Raw genomic sequence first — 20462 nt, forward strand, 5'->3', positions numbered from 1 at the left:
ATGTTTAAAATTAATAACTGACTTTCTTTAAAAATACAAACTAAAACATGAAGCATAAAATACCACATTTTAAGATATATAACCATTTATTTTTGCTCTATATTCAAATTGATCTTGAAATTTACTACATTTTATTTTATCTTTTTGCACAAACTGCTTTCAAGTGAAATCTTTCATCTTCCTTTACTAGTAAAGCTGGTTTCTTGAAGCTAAGTTCAGGACCTTATGTTTATCTCTATTAAATTTTAGATTATAAAATTTCCTTCACTATTCTTGACTATTAAGAGATCTTTTTGAATTGGCATTCTGCTGTCAATGTTTTAGCTTTCCTTTCTAGGAATTCTAAAAATGTCTTCTAAAAATGATAAAAAATGATATCTATGATCTCACTGACATCACTGATAATAATTCTAAAACACAAAGTGCAAAGAAGTTGAATCCTAAGGTCCTTCATTGGAGACCTATCTTCAAATTGGCATCAATCAGTTAATTATTTGGTTGGCCAACAAGTTCATGATCCCATTAATTCCATTACCAATCATGTATTTTTTCCATCTTTTTCATGAGGATAAAGAACATTTTGTTAAATTACTCTTATTGAAATCTGAACATACTACCTAGTTCAGAGTATCTCCCTAAGTTTACTAATTAAGTCCAAAAAAAAAAAAAAAAAAAAAAAGAAAAAAGAAAAAAGAAAACATAGAAATAGTCTGTTATGGTCCTTTCTTAATGAATTCATGTTCATTCTGATCACCAGTTCTAAGTACTTGTTTCTTTAGTCATAATCTAGAATATTAAGATTACATGTTTAGGGGTAGCTAGATGGTCCAGTGGATAGAGCATTGTCCGTAAAGTCAGAAGAACCTGAGTTCAAATGTGGCCTCAGATTCTTAATACTCATTAGCTGTATGACCCTGGGCAATTCACTTAATCCCAATTGTCTTGCCAAAAAAAATAAAAAAGAGTTCATGTCAAACTCACTAAATCATAATTGGAGACATTTGTTTTTTCCCCTCATATGAAAATCAGAAAATTTGACTGTCTTCAGTTGGTCAATCAATAGATAAACATTTTTAAGAGCTACTATGTTCCAGGGACTGTGATATGTTTTGGGGATAAAAAAAAAAAAAAGGATGCTTTTTTGCCCTCAAAATAGTTGGATAATTCTTGCCCTCAAGAATCTTACAATCTAATGAGGGAAAACAAGCTGCAAACAAATATATACAAAGCAAGCTATATACAAAATAAATTCACTTTTTTTCAGATTTCTTTTTTGTAGTAAGTTTATGTATTTTTAATACATATTGCTTTATGAATCATGTTGGGGGAAAAAAACAGAGGTAAAGGGAAAAACCATGAGAGAGATAAAAGAAAAAAGAAAAAAGAAATGAACATAGCATGTGTTGATTTATATCCAATCGCTTTAATTCTTTTCTTGGATGTAGGTGGTATTTTCTGTCCAGTCTATTGGGATTGTTTTGGTTCACTGAACTACTGAGAAGAATCAAGTCTTTTATAGTTGATCATCACACATTCTTGCTATTATTATGTACAATGCATTGCTAGTTCTGCTTTTTTCAGCATCAGTTCATGTAAATCTTTCCAGGCCTTTCTATAATTAGCTTGTTCATCATTTATTAAAGAACAATAATATTCCATTGTTTTATATGGCACAACTTGTCCAGTCATTCCCTAATTGATGGGCATCTGCTCATTTTCCAATTTTTTGCTGCCACAAAAAGAGCTCTATAAACATTTTTGCACATGTAGATATTTTTCCCTCCTTTATGATTTTCTTAGGATACAGATGCAGTAATGGTACTGCTGGGTCAAAAGGTATTATTCATACTTATGTATTGTGTAATAAGTACACAATTAACAGGCATCTAGGTGATGCTATGGATAGAGCACTGGGCTTGGAATCGGGAGACTCATCTTTCTGAGTCAAATCTGTAATAACATAGTTACTAGGTATGTGATCATTTTTTCCTCATTTTTTTTTTATCTGTAAAACCTGAGCTAGAGAAAAAAATGGTGAACCATTATAGTATCTTTTCCAAGAAAACCCCAAATAGGTTATGAACAGTCTGAAATGACTGAACAAAAAAAGATAATTAACAGAGAAAAGTCACTGAAATTACAAAGTGTTGGGTATGGCTTGCTATAGAAAATGGGATTTTAGGAAAGAAGGAAGATCAATATTTAGAGTGAAAGAGGGTACAGTCAGACCTGAGAGACAAAGTGTCTTGTTTGTAGAACAGTCAGGAGGACACTGTGACTGAATATAATGTCAGGGAGTAGAAATGTAGGAGGAGGTTAGGTTATGAAGAACTTTGAATGTTAAAACAAATCATTTTCTATTTTATCCTTTAGGCAATTGGAAGCCACTGAAATTTATTGAGTATTATTGAGTCACATGATTGGATCTGAGCTTTAGGAAAATCTGAATAAGGTATGAGTCAAAATGGGGAGAAAGTTGAAGCAGATAGAGTCACCAGCAAGTTATTACAATAATCCTATGAATGAGGGCTTGGAGTATTAGCAGTGTCACAGGAAAGAAAATGGTACATGTAAGAAATGTTGCAAAGGCAAAATCAACAGGACTCCACAGCAGCTTGCATATGAATGGGGAAAGGGAAAGATACTGAAGAATTCAGGAAGAATCTTAGGTTGCAACCTGAGGGTCTGGGAAGATGGCAAGTAATAGAAAAGGTAGTGGGGGAGGGAGTAGCAGGGGAGGGATTAGGAGAAAAGATAATGAGTTCTGTTTTGGGATATTTTGAATTTAAGATATCTAATGGACAACAAATTCAAGATTTTTGAAAGGCAGCAGCTTATGAGAGATTGAAGGTCAGCAGAGAAGTTGGGGTAGAATAGGTACATTTGAAAATCATAAGCATAGAGATGGTAATTAAATCTATAGGAAGTGATGAGATTTGCAAGTGAAGTAGTGTAGAAGAAAAAGAGAAGGGGGCTCAGAACTGAATCTTGAGGGACACTTTTTGTTTGAAGGATTGATTTGGAAGATGATCCAGCAAAAGTGACCAAGGAATCAGCTAGAGTCTATTTATTAAATGCCTACCAGGTGCTATATATTCTGCTGAATTAGGTATACCAAGACTAAAGTGAAATAGTCTCTGCCACTGAAAAGCTTTTAATAAAGCAAAGGGGAAGAAATGAGGTGTTTAAGAGAGTACATTGGATATAAAGCTAGAGTTGTATTCAAGACCTGAGTTCAAATACTTACTGAGACACTTATGAGCTATGTAATCCTGGGCAAGTTACAATTTATCTACTTCAGTTTCCTCGTTTCAAAAATTAAGATAATAATATCACCTATTTCCTATGTCTACTGTGAAGAGAAAAATGAATGATATTTGTAAAGAGCCTTGAAAACCTTAAAGGACTTTACAAGTGTTGTTGTTATATATATGAAACATAGGAGTACACAAAATAAATAAAAGATAATTTGGTTTGAAATTTAATAGTAATTGGGAAAGATCCTGAAAAGATTTATGTAGGTGGCTGCTTGAGGACAATTTTGAAGGAAGCTAGGAATTCTAGGAGGTAAAAGAAAGTAATGAATAAATTTCAAGCATGGGCCTGGCCAATATAAAGCAAAGGAGATTGGAAGTAGATTGTGTATGAAGACAATCAAGAATCCAGAATGGCTGAACCAAAGAGTCTATGCTGAGGGCAATGTTTTATAGTAGAGAGAGGACTTTTTATTTGCTCTTCTGGTTCAGAGGGAGCCATTTATCAAATTTATCAAGTAAGGGAGTGACATTCACTTTAGGGAAAAAAAATATTTTGGCAAGTAATTGGAAGGGGAACATGTTCCCCCCAAGTCATTTATTCTCCATTTTAAACATTCTTCCACTGATTGTCATCACACATGGAGATAATGGCCTTTTTCCTGGATCTTATTTTGGATATTTTCTAGCCTATTACTATTTTACCTAAAATGAGACACTTAGAACATCACATGATATTCCAGATGTGTTCTGACATCAGCAAAATAATGGTTAATAAAAAAAAAGAAAGCATGAATGAGATGCAGTTTACACTGTCAGAGCAATTACCAACACAGATTAAAGAAATATCTATCATTTGTTAATATGGTAATATGCTTGTCAGAATATTCTGAATATTCAGAAGCTTGAAAGAATGTTCCCTCTACTCTAGAATCAAAGGCCCATTTTAACAAAGAGTTAAAAATAAAGAAATACTTTGAAAAAATGACAAAAAAAAAGGAAAAAAAATTATGACTATAGGAAGTTAGTATGGTGACAAGGAAAATGAAAACACACTTGGAAGAAGACAACAAAGTCAAAATTCCTACATCTAAAATCTCAAATAAAAATATGAATTGATCTCAGGCCATAGAAGAGCTCAAAGAGAATTTTAAAAATTAAGTAAGACAGGGGAGGATTCTGGGAAAATGATGGAGTAAATCACTAAATTTCAAGTTCTCCAGATTTTCTACACAAACAGAACATATTTGTACCTCAGGGCAAACATAGTCTTATGAAAAATCAAGACTTGGGGCAGGACCTGGGACCTCCTGGTACAATCCAAGAAGATCTGAGGGAAAAAAAAAAAAAAAAAAACCTCAGGCCAGGGATTAGCCAATATGAAGTACAAATACCTTCAGGCAAGCTCCACAGAAATACTTGGTCGGAAGCCCTGAGGCTAGTTGGGTTTCACTGGAGCCTCAGTAGGAACCACAGAAATTTTTACCTCCTAGACAGCATGAGAAGTTGGGGGTCTGAGTTTGAGAAAGACTAGGGAACCTTTGCTCATTAGGAATACCAGGCCCACCTATGGGTCTACAGGAGTGTAACCGTGGATAAGAAGGAATAAGCACACTTGGTGAGTGTAGAAACAGTGGAGCCAGGATGTTGTTGATTGTGGGCACTTGCAGGAGTGGGGAACTCTTGGTTCAGTGTAATGACCACGTATTTAAAATCAGCCAGAGCCAGGAATTCAGGTTAAGGGAAAAATCTTCAATCTTTATTGAAGTGAAGAGGTGAAAAAAGATTGCGAGAGCAATATGGGCAAGAAGGATTGCGATAGCAATATGGGCAGCTGCGACAAGAAGCCAGCTAGCAGAGAGAGACCTGAGCTGAAGAGCCATCACAGTATTAATGCGAGCAGTCTCTCCTTCCCCTTCCTTTTCCACTCCTCTGCCTCCACCCACCAAAATCATCATTTCCTATACAACACATCAGGACTTGCACAAAAAATGGGCGGAGGCCATTCTTTCTCCAAACTTATATATTAATAGAGTAAGGTCCAATTACTATTTAGCCTCATGTGCTTGGGACCTCAGTGCATCAACCCGAGCCTCAGCCCATTACATCTCCCGCTTTCTTTTGTTTTAGAACACAGGTAGTCATGCCATCCCTGACTCCTCAGGGATGTCAGAGCCCCCAAGGGGAGGTGATCACATTCTCCCTGACTTCTCAGGAAAGGAGGTGAAAGCACCGAAAAGGACGTGATCACGACCCCCCTGACTTCTCAAGAAGGGAGGTGAAAGCACTAAAAAGGACATCTCAAGAAGGGAGATGAAAAGCACCAAAGGGAAGTGGGGATTGGTAGCAAGTTTCTGGGCTGAAGGGTCTTATTATGCACAAACCCATCAGCAGGGGAGGTATTGCACAAGCACATAGCAATAACGCAGAGGCTATTAGTGATGACTCTCCCCACAGTCAGTGCAGGCTTGATGTGGTGTAACAAACATGAATTGTACACCCAAGTAACAGTATAACAAACAATATAAATCAACATGGTATTGTAAAAGATTTCCAGAAGTCCTAGAAGGAGAGTATGTAAACAGCAGTCACACATACGCCTTTTTTAGCAGCCAAGAGATAGTCCCAAACCAATGAATTGTCCATTGCTTCACATATCAGGGAATCCAATCATCCCCCCAAGTTTTTGAAGTCCTGCAAAAGTCTTTTTATGTATTAGGGAATCCAATGATTCCATCAGATTTTGAAGTCCTTTAACAGTCTTATCATTTCTCAGAAAATCCAATGATTCCTGAGGGCTTTCAAGTCTTATGTCTTAAAGGATCCAATGATTCCTGAGGGTTTTCAAATCCTACAATAATTTTATCATGTCTCAGAGAATCCAATAATTCCTGAGGGTTTTGAATTCCAACAATTTTCTATGTCCATGAGTCAAACGCCATAACTGCCATGCTCTTTCAATGGTGAGCACAATCAGCAACAGAACCACTGGATATGGCTTGGGTCTTCACCTTCATTTCAAGGGTCTGCTCTATCTCTCTGCGATGGACAAGGCGAATATGGCTCGTTGGCACCCATCTGATTCCAATTTCCTGATTATAGAGATACAAGCAAACCCTCTCCCCCAAGCAGTTAGCCTACCTGGTCCCTTCCATTCACCACTTTTTGGGTCTCTCCACATTACTGGCAATTATCTAAAGATAGTGGAGCTGCTCGCACTGGACACTGCCCTTCCGGTGGGTTATCAAACCTGTCTGCTGGAGCCAGTGCGTCTTTGTCAAAAATCAAGAAGTTAATAGTATAAAGGGTTAGATTTAGTAGTTCTCTAGGGTTACCTGTGGCTCCCCCTTTCTTTTGTTTTTGGAGCAGCATCTTAATGTCTCTGTTTCTCCTCTCTACTATTGCCTGTCCTTGAGGATTAAAGGGTATGCCAGTGCTGTATAAAATCTTATACTGTGCACAAAAGTGTGCAAAATGTTTGGAGGTGTATGCAGGACCATTGTCTGTTTTTATTGCTTGTGGCACACCCATAATGGCAAATGCTTGAATGAGGAATTCAGTGACCACTCGGGCTGTCTCTTTTGCTGCTGGTATGGCAAAAGTGAATCCTGAAAAGGTGTCTACCACAACATGGATAAAAGACAGACAATCAAAAGATTTATAATGGGTTACATCCATTTGCCAGATTTCATTGGGTCTCAAACCACGAGGGTTCTTCCCTGGAGGCAGTGTAGGAGTGTGGAAAGGAAGGCAAGCTGTACAGCTTTTTACTATGCTCCTAGCTTCCTCTTTTGTTATCCCAAATTGTAAACACAAAGCTCGAGCAGCCTGATGGTATTTAGAATGGGATTCCTGGGCCTCCTGAAATAAAAGTGTACTGGCTAACATAGTTAAAAGGCTATCTGCCTTTGAATTCCCATCAAAAATAGGACCTGGGAGTCCACTATGTGAGTGGACATGCAAGATATAAATCTTACCTGGATGTTTTCTCACTTGCTCCTGAAGTTCCTTAAAGAGCTGATATACATTAGAAGCTGTAAATTTTATTTGGGCTGTGGCAATTCTTTTTACCACACCTACTGAATAGGCTGAATCAGATATTATATTTATGTCTCATGTGTAATAAGTGAGAGCTAGCATGACGCATATAATTCGTTCTGCTGAGTGGACTGAAAAGGAGTTCTGATTACTCTCTTTATAGTTAAGTCATGAGAGTATACAGCACAAATATTGTGTTTGGATGCATCTATAAAGATAGTTGGTCCTTTAAGAAGAACTTTAGAAACTTATTCTTCAAGAATCTATCGCCAATTATGTAAGTCTGGTTATCTTTAATGGAGACCCATGTGTAAAATTTGGAGCCATGGCTAATAAAATTTGCCACTCTGGGATGGTCTCACAGTACACATTAATTTGTGTATTGGTGTAAAAGGTATATATCTTGTCAGGTCTTGTCCCAGATAATTGTACTGCTCACTTAATGGCCTTTAATAAAATTCTAGCCACAAGCACTGGGTAAGGAGTAAGGCTTTGTTCTGGTTGTGCCGGGAGGTTCACCCATTCTATCACACTGTCTCCTTGATGAAGGACTGCTATGGGTGCCTCTTATGTAGCAAAAACCGATATTTCCAAGGGTTGAGACTCTTTCAACCACATTGGATAAAGCCAGTTCGACTTTTCTCAAAGGCTCTTGAGCTTCTTTTGTAAGCTAGCGTGATGAATTTAAAGCACTGTCTCCCCTTAAAATGTCATATAATGGTTGTAACTGATAGGTAGTCAAACCTAACACTGGTCGCATCCACTGGATATCTCCTATCAATTTCTGAAAATCATTTAAGGTGTTTAGCTTCTCTGTTCTTAAGGACAGTTTTTGTACTATAAGCACCTTAGGGTATACTTCATATCCTAAATATTGAAAAGAAGCATGTCTTTGAATTTTCTCTTCAGCTATGTATAATTTATAGTATCTTAGTGTTTCTAATGTCTTTTGTAGACATGCTTCTAGCATTTGTTCCTCAGGTGCACATCCCAATATATCATCCATATAATGTAATAGCATAACTTTTGGAAATGCTTTTCTTACTGGAGCAAGAGCAGCAGCAACATACATTTGACACATAGTGGAGCTGTTTTTCTTTCCCTGTGGCAAAACTGTCCATTCATATCTTTTGTAAGGCTCAACTAAGTTAATGTTGGACACTGAAAAGGCAAATCTTTTCATATCCTCCTTATCCAGAGGGATAGAATAGAAACAATCCTTAATATCTATGACCCAAAGAGGCCATTCCCTAGGCAACTGAGTAGGAGATGGAAGTCCAGGCTGAAGAGTTCCATAGTTTCCATCTGTTCATTCACTTTTCTTAAATCAGTGAGCAGCCTCCATTTTCCATATTTCTTTTTTACAATGAACACTGAGGAATTCCAAGGACTTAGACAAGGTTGTAAGTGCCCTTGTTCAAGCTGCTAATGTACTATATCTAATAAGGCCTGAATTTTATCGCTGCCTAAGGGCCACTGTTCTATCCACACTGGTGTATCAGTTTTCCATTGGATAGGAACAGATGAAAGTGTTGGCAGGCCTTCAACAGCAGCCCTGCTTAAAAAACCAAAGTACTCATTTTTAACCCTAATTGTTGTAAAAAGTCTCTTCCCCACAGATTGATGGGGATTTTTTCAACTATAAAAGGAGTAAAAGCTCTTGTTTTGCCTTCAAAAGTCCATCTCATAGGGGCAGCACTAACTTCAGCTGCTATTGATCCTCCTACTCCAGACATGTAGGTGTCTGCCTTAATCTTTGGCCAGTGAATGGGCCAACTGGCACCTCTAATAACTGTACGATCTGCACCTGTGTCTACCAATCCTTCCAATGGTGGGCTATTTATATAGATCGTGAGCATAGGTCGGTCAGCCGTTACTGCTGCTGTCTAGTATATTCCTGGATTTTGTGGTCTGGAGTCAGAACCTGGGTGACTATCACGAGGCTGCTTATTAGGATTCTGTATGAGTAAACCTGATGCTACTACTTCTCCTGGGTGATAAGTCACACATTGTCTACCTGTACTAGTGACTGGGATATTATCTACACATTCCCCAGTTTCCCACATCAGTGTGTGGATGGACACTGTTTTGTACGTATAAAAAGGAGGTGAAATGGTCAAGCCTACTGTGCCTGGAGGTAAGGGATCCATAGGCTGGAGAGGAACAGACTTTACCTCTCCAGGGGGTATCTCAGTTGTCCCAGCTGCATACAGCTCTATTCTCTCCAATTATAATTCCTTTCTCCCATCAGGTTGCTTCCTGGCTGGTTGACTGTGTAATCCCCTTCTCCCATCATATGGCTTTCTGGCTGATTGTTCATGTCTGGGTACTGGACTTGTAGGCACTCTCTGGGTGCACCATTGGCTGCCATCATGCCCCAAGTGTTTTTTGCCTTGGGCCCTGGGGCTGGGCTCCTAATCCCATTTCCCTGAATCTGTCTACATTCTGAGGCCCAATGGAAGCCTCTGTTGCATTTTGGACATGGGGTATTGAGTCTTGTTCTCCCACCCTGTTTTCCCGTTCTTTCTCTATACCAACATTGAGCTTTCAGATGCCCTACTTTTCCATACTGAAAGCATCTACAAGTCTCTCTGGAAGTCCTTTGCCAGGAGGGACTCTGTCTTCTCATGTTTGGATTTTGGGAAGTCTGCATCATAGCCTGGCTATAAAAGGCATCTGTGCCTGCGGTGGCACAGCGTCTTATGAGCTCCTCTAAAGGAGCATCCTTGCGCAGTCCTAGTATAATTCTTCAGCAAACCTCATTAGCATTTTCCTTAGCAAGTTGCCTTATCAAAATGTCTGTTATTGCATTTTCTCCATTTGTTCTTGTGATAGCTGTCTGCAAATGTCCCACAAAGTCAGCAAAAGGTTCATTTGGCCCTTGTGTTATTTTTGTGAAGGCCCCACCCTTGTTGTCTTTATTGTGGAGAGAAGCCCATGCTTGATAGCATTAGCAGCAATTTGCTGATATGCTGCTATAGAATAATTAATTTGTACTGCGACATCTGCATAAGGACCTACACCTGTTAATAGGTCATAGGTGATTGCAGCATGAACTCCACTTTCACTATTTTGTTGGGCTTGTATCCTACAGAGCTCACTATATTCAGAAAGCCACAAGTAGTTCTGTCCAGGTTCTAGGCATATCCTTGCTATAGATTTCCAGTCATTAGGGGTCAAGATTTCAAAAGACAAATTTTGTAATAGCATCTTAACATAAGCTGATGTAGCCCCATAAAGAGTGCAAGCTTTTTTCAGGTCTTTGAGGATTTCTATATCAAAAGGAGAGTATCTTCTACTTTCTTGACCTGAAGAATTAAATTGTTGAATAACTGGAAAAATGTGGTGTTGGAATTCCAATACATTTCTCCCTTCTTTTTTGGCCTTAATTAGTCCCTTTTGCAATCTACTCAAAGGAGCGGCTGGATACAGGGGGGGGAGGTGCTGGTGCTGTCATTGCCACCCACATCCCGGAGGGTGGAGTTGATGGAGGAGAGTCAATTACCTGCTCCTTAGGTGGGGCTGAAGCTGCCTCAGATTCACCCCACCCTTGAGCTCACTTAAGTCTCCATGCCCTGTGGGGATATGGTCATTAATCTGCTCATTATCTTCCTCCTTTATCTCAGGCTTCTCCATTTGGCTATTCCTAGAGTTTTTTTTTTTCCTTTTCTTCTAGAACTTATATAGTATCTTAAGGCCAACTGTATTATATTGTATAAATAGAATGCCTCGATGGAAATTGAATGAGGACCGTTTTCATTGTAATATGTGGAGACTGTTGACCAATCAATGCCCAATTATCTGGAGAGATTTGCTCTTCCTCTAAGAACCAAGGGGAGGTGCGTTTTAATGTGCCCAGAAGTCTAGCTGTCTGTTCCCAAGTTATAAGTAGCCCTTGATCTTCTATCAGCTTAAGCAGGCTTTCTATAGCACCACTCCTGGGTGGGGCTGGGGGTGGGGGGATAGGGGTGGGGGATGGAGAATCTTTAGCTAGGATCTGTCCCATTTCAGCCAAAAAAGGTTCTTTAAGAAAATAAGTTCCCTGTTTGTCTTATACTCACCTAAGTTCCAGCCGGAGCCAGGAATTCAGATTAAGGGGAAAATCTTCAATCTTTATTGAAGTGAAGAGGTGAAAAAAGATTGCGATAGCAATATGGGCAAGAAGGATTGCAATAGCAATATGAGCAAGAAGGATTGAGATAGCAATATGGGCACCTGCGACAGGAAGCCAGTTAGCACAGAGAACCCTGAGCTGAAAGGCCGTCGCAATGGCAATGCAAGCAGTCTCTCCTTCCCCTTCCTTTTCCACTCCCCTGCCTCCATCCATCAAAATTGTCATTTCCTATACAACACATCAGGACTTGCACAAAGACTGGGCAGGAACCATTCTTTCTCCAGGCTTATATATTAATAGAGTATGGTCCAATTACTATTTAGCCTCATGCGCTTGGGATCTCAGTGCATCAACCCGAGCCTCAGCCCATTACAGTTCTGGATTCCAGGTCAGAGAGTGGAGGTGAAGTGAAGCTAGAGGCCACATCCCCCTTCCTCAAAATTAGAGGTGCTTAAACTAATGCTTCTTGTAAAAAATGAGTTGGCAAAAAAGAAAGAACCCCATCATAAAACTTATTGTGGGAATAGGGAAGACCAGGGAGCATCTTCAGAGGAGGACACTGAAGTAACAGTTTCTTCTGCTCCAAAGAGCAATGTTAAATGGCTCACTGCTTAGAGAAAATTTATTGAAGAATTCAAAGCATTTAAAAATCAAAGACATTGAGGAATTTTTGGGGGTTAAGTGACTTGCCCAGGTTCACATAGATAGGAAGTATTAAGTGTTTAAGGTCAGATTTGAACTAAGGTCTTCCTAACTTCAGGGCTGATATTCTATCTACTGTGCCACCTAGTTGCCCAAGGGAAAAAAAAATTAAGTAAAAGAAGATTATTTTCAAAAAAAAATTATACAACTAGAAAAGGAAATATAGAGTCTTAAAGATGAAAATATCTCTTTGAAAATTAGAATTTGGCAAGAGGAATCCAGTGAAATAATAAGAGATCATGAAATAACAAAACAAATATAAAGAATGAAAAAAATAAAACAGAATATGAAGCATCTTATAAGAAAAAAATAGCAGATCTGGAGAACAGATCAGGAAGAAAAAATATAAGATAATTGGACTACCTTGACCAAAAAAAGAACCTTGACACAATAATGCATGAAATCATACAAGAAAATTATCATGGAAGTGATATGATGTGAGAGAAAAATAGAGGGGGAAATAGAAACAGAAAAAAATCCATCAATCACCACCTCAAAGAGATCCTTTATGGAAAACATATAGGAATATTATTGCCAAATTTTGAAACCCCAACATTAAAGAGAAAATTTTACAAGAAGCAAGGAAAAAAGCCAATTCAAATACTCTGTTGCTATAATTAGAATTGTATAGTACTTATCAGTTGCCTGAATAAAAGACCACAGATCCTGAAATCATATAAAGCAGCAATCAAAAGAACTAGGCATGTGGTAAAAAAATGTCAAATTTAGCAAATTTATTCATAATATCAAATGAAAAATGAAATATTCCAAAAACTATGAGATTAAAAGGATTTTCTTTCAATCAAACCCAAACTTAATAGAAAATTTAACATTTAGAGCCTGTGTCAAGATTAATTTCAAGAAACTTAACATGGACAAATTGTTTATTTTTTACATGAAATGTATACCACATGTTTAAGATTGATATTATTAATTGGGTAGCTCAAAAGAAAGATTTATAAAGATGAGGTGCAGAGAAAGAATAAATACAAAAGCATTAGATTAAGGTCTAGAGGTCTGGTAATTCTGAAAATCTACTTACATTGGGAAGGGGTTAAATAGTCAATTCTGCATATACACCACGAAGGTATAGCACCCTCTAAAATCTACAAAGAAATAAGGGGGTAGACATGAGCAGAAGGTCAATATGAGATGATAATTCATTGAAAAGATATAATTGATCTCATATTAATAAATCATGAAGAGACCATGTCAATAAATCTGGTTCTTCAACTTTGTATTAACAAGGAGATAATTAGTAACTTACAATCTTTTCATCATATTTCAGCATTCTCATGACTAGTTCAATACTTTATACATCTATCAACTTGGGAAAATAATTTCTTTATTTCATTTCTGGCTTTTTCCAACCATTGAGTTGATTTTCTCTGTGTGTGTGTATGTGTGTATATATGTGGGAATGAGTGTATGTGTGCACTTGGTATCGAGGTATACAGCTCTTTGTTTCTCTTTCCACAAACTCCATCTCATTGTATCCCCTATGATAGATATTGGAAGGATTGTGAGAAAACTGGGATATTAATGCGATGATGGTGGAATTGTAAACTGATCAAACCATTCTGGAAAAGCGTATGGAACTATTTGCAAAGAGCTATAAAATTGCACATACCTTTTTATCCATCAATGTCATACTGGACCTATATCCCAAAAGTCATAAAAGAAGAAAAAGGATCACATGTACAAAAATGGTTGTAGCAGTTTTTTTTGTAATGGCATGGAATTGAAAATTTAGTGGATGTCCATCAATTGGGGAATGGCTAAATAATTTATGGTATATGAAGGGAAGGGATATTATTGTTCTATAAAAAATGATCAGTAGGATGATTTCAGAAAAGCCTGGGAAGACTTACATGAACTAAGATGATCAACTATGATGAGCTCTTCTCAGTAATGTGGTAATGCAAAACAATTCCAATAGACATGGGTTGAAAAATGACATCTGCATTCAGACAGGAAACTATGAAGACTGATTATAGATTGAAGAATAATATTTCACTGTTTTTGTTTGCTTGCTTGCTTTTTTGGGGGTGTATTTTTTTTTTTCATTTAGTATGATTTTTTTCTTGAACAGCAGAACGAAATATGAAAATATGTTTAAAAGTACTGTATATGTACAAAGTACATATACTCTAAGCCTAGTGCTCTATAAACTGTACCACTTCCACTGTACCACCTATACCACTACAACTTCAACTAGATGTAGAATGGATTGAATGTTAGGAAGATCTGAGTTCAAATCTTACCTTAAACAATTAATAGTTTTGTGATCCTGAGCAAATTATGCAACTTTTTTTTTTTTTTTTTTTTTGCCTCAGATCTCCATCTATAAAATGGGGACATGCTGGAGGAAGGAATGGCTAATCACTCTATTATTTTTTTCTTGAACAGTTGGACTTGATCCAATAACTGAAAAACAACCATCTCATACTCTGGGTTTTATAAGAGTATTAGATTTAGCTCATTTCCTAGATAACATAGTTCTAAGTTCCAAGTCCAAGACTTATTGGTTCAAGATCCAATCATCCTGTCTTTTCCAGGTTTCTCTAATGGAGTTGTTTATCTACACATTTAATGTGGAATATTAGTTCTCAAATTGCTGTAGCTTGATTGCATCTGATGGGTATAACTACCTACACATAAAACTAAAAACAACTTTTTTTTTTTTCTGGTTATACATTTCTATATGAATCATGTTGGGAGAGAAAAATCAGAACAACAAAGGAAAACCATGAGAGAGGGGAAAAAAAACAGGAAAAAGATGCAAACATAACGTGGGTTGATTTACATTAATCTCCATAGTGCTCTCTCTGGATGCTGTTGTCATTTTCTATCCAAAGTTTATTGGCATTACTTTGGATCACTGAACCACTGAGGAAATCATAAAGAAGAAATCTTAGATTTCACACAATCTTGTTGTTACTATTCAGGGGTCCTCAAACTATGGCCTGCAGGCCAGATGAGGCAGCTGAGGAAGTTTATCCCCCTCACCCAGGGCTATGAAGTTTCTTTATTTAAAGGCCCACAAAACAAAGTTTTTGTATTTACTATAGTCTGACCCTCCAACAGTCTGAGGGACAGTGAACTCCCTATTTAAAAAGTTTGAGGACCCCTGCCGGGATCATCATACAATCTTGCTGTTACTATATACAAAGAATTCCTGGTTCTACTTGTTTTGTTCAGCAACAGTTCTTGTAAATCTTTGCAGGCCTTTCTAAAATCAGCTTGTTCATCATTTTTATAGAACAATAATAATCAATTACTTTTTATATTCCACAACTTATTCAGCTACTCCCCAATTGATGGGCATCTATTCATTTTCCAATTCTTTGCTATTATAAAAAAAGCTGCCACAAACATTTTTGCACATGTCAGTTCTTTTTCCTCCTTTATGATTTGCTTGGTATATAGACCCATTAATGGAACTGCTGGGTCAAAGAAGAATTAAGAACAATTTTTAAAAATAAGCTCAGAAACACCAGACTTGTTTATTAAGTTCACAGTTTCTAAAACTGAAGCCAGATCAGTTCATGTACCTGCATTGTAAATGAATCACCCTTTCTGGACACAAATCAGGAGACAAATGAACAGGAAAGAACTTCATTAAGTTTTAGCAAAAGTATTTAATAAGAAGGCATAGCAAAAGTATTGGTACAAAAAAATTTCCCAACAATGGGGTACTTTTTTTCATTATATAGAAAAAGTCCTTGGATAGAGTGGAATAAAACTTAAAGGTCAATGTGGAAGTGAAGCACACATACTTATGGCACTTATGGCAAAGATACAATTCCAAATTCTTGTCCTTGTTTCCCTTCATGGATTATTCATAAGGTTTCCCTTAAGCATAGCTTTTTATTGGGCTCCAAGTATTATTGTCTTTCTTTGGTACAAAATCAGCACTGCTTTCTATCTTGAGGCAAAGGTACTACCTCAAGCTGTCAACATGCTCATCCATATCTTGATGCATTTACTACTTTGTATCACTTCCATTCCAGTAGCCATTGATACTATTGCCAATTATCTGTGGTTTATAGATGGACCAAAGATAGGGCCTCAGAATCTCCTGCATTCAGAGTATTATCTGAACTCTTCCAGGCTAGTAATAATTTTGGCCTAAGATCAAGAAAGAATAAACACATACACTCATACTCATACAACAAAACAAACAAACAAAAACTGATGTTGCTGTGGTTAGGCGAGACATAAAACTGCTTCCCCTCCTCTATTTGGCACTGGGGACCACTTCTGAGCAATCCTGTCTCAAATAGATGCAGAATTAAAAGGGGCTAATGAAAGAGTGGAACTTTTTTTTTTAATGCACACTCAGTTTTGATCGAATAATATCTGAGTTGTCAGTTCCTAATACTTTGTAACCAAATGGAAAATTTTCTATTACATAGTCTGACCCCTGAATTATTTGGGTAGGATAAAACTAATGTTGTAAGCAGCCACTTAAATTGAGCTAAAGCAGGGTATACCTATGTTTTCAAAGATGGTCTCTTTTTTTCTAGTCCATCTCTGCTACATAGAAAATGGGAATAACAAAACACTATTTACTTCATGGGATTGCTATGAGGTAAGCACTTTGCAAATATTGAATTGCTTTATAAATGTTAGCTATGATTGTTAATTTTAGCAGGATATTAAGGAAATAAGTAATTATTAATGTTATGCCACAGTTCTCTTTTAATATTCTGATCCAGTTTCCCTAATTGTTCTATTTAGTTACTCTGCCTCAGGTTATAACCTTTCTCTCTTAATGTTTGATGAAATTAATGTTTTATATCTTTAGGCTATAATCATTCCTTCTTAAAGTTTGACAGGATAAAGGTCTATCCATTTTAAACATCATTAGAATATCAGTAACCTCTCCAGTACCTCCCTCCATTGTGTCATCTTAGGTGCCTCCCTCCATTAGGTTATCCCCATCCAGATACCTCCCCCACTATATCATTGTTCTTGTTATCCTATCAAAATCTTGCTGTTCAGAAACTTAGGGCTGGATTCTTTGAGACGATAGTCTCGATCAGCCCTGGGACCAAACATGGATTATTTAGTCCCAGAAAATCTCTCAACTTAATAAACTATTAAATTGTTCTCTAATCTCTGTCTTGCTCAGTTTCTCCGGCATTACATTTTGGAGGCCCCAGCGAGATATTGGGAACTGAGAATGGGACTGGGGGTTAGAGACATTTCAAGTCTCCACTTTGGGCCTGGAAGGCAGTTGGGGATCTGGGTTTTATCTTTCTTGGAAAAGGCCAGCCCTCTGGATTCCTCCAGAGGCTCCAGGAAGAGAGCAGCTCACCAGCTGGGGCCACACCTGACAGTGGATACTTTTCGATTTGGAGAGTAAGTCCAATCTGATCTCTTAGCACCTGGATTCTCAGAATAATAGAATGCTGACAGAATGACGGGCATTGAATTCTGAGGTTATTATTCAGGACACTGGATAATATCCTCTGGTTTTGTGTCTCCTGGATCTGTTTTTGTCTGTCTGTCTGTCTGTGTTTTGGCTTTGGTTTTGAGTAGTGTCGAACTGGATGCAGTTGTCACTACCTGGGTGTCTCTTTAAGACACCATCTGGCTCTGGTTTTTGATTAGTGTCGAACTGGACGCAGTTGACACTACCTGAGTGTCTTCTAAGACACATCATTTGGTTCTGTGTGCCAGTTGGCACAACTCTGGCATTCCAGAGTACAAATCTGGGTTTTTTTTTTTTTAAGACATCATCTAGCCAAAAAACAAACAAACAAACAAATGGCAGGCTCTGTTTGGATTATGGGAGGAGAGGGCAGACTGGAGCTGACTTTTTGACTGCTGGACAATCTAGGTGTGTTCTGTGTTCTGTATGGAGCTGACTTTGACTGCTGGATAGTCTAGGTGTACCCTGTGTTCTGTGTAATTTGTCTGTTTTGTTAATTTAAGAGCTCTGTTAAGTTTAAGAACAATGATCAAATTTGGGAAATAATGTTACTATTGTCTTTGCATGCCAGATTTGTTCTGTGTGTTCTTTTAGGCAGTTTTAAAATGTGAGAAATAATTTTACTGTTGCCTATGCAGGCTATATTTAATTAATTTTAAGTATGAGATCTTAAAAAGAACAATAGCTTGTTAAAGAAGTTCTGTTAACTTACCTGAAAGGGGTCATGTGCCCCTAATTAGGCAAAGTATGTAGCAAAAAGGATGTGACTTTTCTGAAGGCTTCAACTCTGGCCAAGTTAGAACTTGGGAGAAGTCCATTGGGAATAATGGGCACATGGGACCAGAGGGAGAGAAAGAAACTATGCTGTTTCATTATTTGAAATATGATAGGAAAAGCAGTTTTGTATTATTGGGAATTTAAAGCTGTATTTAGTTTGGTTCAGAGTTTGTTACCTATATTATAACATTATAAGCTATGCTTTAAATCCAGCTCTGCTGAACATGTGGGTTTTATGGAATCTTCCCCCTGCCCTCCCTACTGACTTTTGCTACTTTAAATGTTGGGTGGGGTAGCGATCTTTTGTACTCAAAAGGAAAGATTTAAACTCACCCCCCACTGCTATTAGTTCAGCTATTGGAGCATCTAGTTAACCTGGAGTGAAGTTTAGTTTGACATCCCCTTTTTCCCCTGTCTCTTTGGAGGTGGAGTGGGGGGAAGGGCAGCCACATGGAATCCTCTCCTCCCCCCTCCCTCTAAACTGTTCCAAACATTTTTTATCAAGTTGTGGCTACCTGGTTCTTGGCTAAAAGCAGCAAACTGATTTGTATAAATATAAGGTTATGGTAAATATCAGTTTAGGATTTGTTATTGGAGGTAAAATTTCTTGGGTTTGTAGTTAATATTTCACTGCATTTTTTTTTTTCCTCCTGTAACTGATTTCTATAATCAGAGCAATGGTCAATAAGAAATTGTTAATGCAATTCAATTATGCCACACCTTGCTGTTTCCAATCTGCTTATCTGTAATCATTATATCGTAAATGCTTGAGCAAATAAGTATTTAGTCTGGTCATCTATTGGTTACTATATATTGTGTCTGGATATTCAAGTTTTTTTAAGGTTTATAACTAATGAGAGGCCATATCTTATAGCAATCCTTGTGGACCAGTCTTTCTATCTCAGACAGTTCTAACTTTTCTTTGTTAGATGTGTTTTTGTTTCTAGATTTGGTCAAATTACAGATATATTGACTTGCTTCTGGGACCTAGATCAAGCTTTGATTGTCAGCACGCCACATCATACCCATCCCCCTCCCTAGACTGAGCATCTCCGCCCATTTTTAGCAGGAAGCAGCTTTTGAGAAAACCATCACCCCTTCTCCTGATGTAATTTGGACTGATATGGGGGATTGGGAAAGTGATTGAATTGTTAGGATTTTAACTATATTACTGTGTGTTTAAGATTTGGGATGGAAATTGTTAAACTTGTGTAACTATTGCTGTTATGTTTGAGGGATTTCTGGTCGGTTATGTATACACATATGTATATGATTTATATGTGGGATGGTTATTTGATAATTCCTTTCCATGAGTTAAAAAAAAAGGAGGAAGAAATAGGAAATTGGGGAAACTGGTGTATTTTCTTAGGCACTTCTGCCCTACTCCCTATCTTACTAGTTCAGATTTAACTGGAAGTCCTTTAAATAGTCTTTTTCATTTTTACTCCTTGCTTAAATTTACTGGACTATAATTTACTGGTTATGCTTTAACTTTGAAATCCCTTATTCTGTTGGAATTGTGCTGGCAGACTCAGTTTTGGGGATTATTTTTTTTTAGAAACAACCAGAAATCAGAGACCTGTCAGTCTCTCTGATCTGTTTCTCCACTCCTGTTACCCCAGGTCCTTAATTAGTATTTCAGTGTATTTAAAAGAACTTTGTAGTTTGATATTGGGCCTCTAAAAGTTTGGGTTTGCCTAACTTGGTCTAGCATAACCTGCTCAGAAATCTGATCCTTTCTGCAGCCCTGTCTGTTCCTCTAGGCAGGACAGGTGGAGCTACTCCAAGTCTCACCCTTCTCCCCTGGAGCGGGTTGCCCCTCTGAATGGGCGGCACAACTGTCTTGAGCCCTGTTGCTCTGTAAGCAGAGGCCGAGTCATGCACAAATGACCACAGACCTAACTCACAGTAAACTGTCCATATGCTCCACAACTGCAGAGGACCTGACATGAGTGAAATAAGGAACTTTGTGTATTGCTGATTAACTGTGGGGTTATCAGGGAGAGACTTGACCTTGCCATAAGTTTTTTCATTGTTCCAACTGTATTTTGATTTTTATTTTGTCTATTTACTTCACATAAGGTTGGCCAAAATTATGGTGCTAAGACCATCTAGAGGAAGATATTCAAAGATTTGA

The sequence above is a fragment of the Antechinus flavipes genome, chromosome 2, assembly GCF_016432865.1.
Source record: "Antechinus flavipes isolate AdamAnt ecotype Samford, QLD, Australia chromosome 2, AdamAnt_v2, whole genome shotgun sequence".
Classification (NCBI taxonomy): Eukaryota; Metazoa; Chordata; class Mammalia; order Dasyuromorphia; family Dasyuridae; genus Antechinus; species Antechinus flavipes.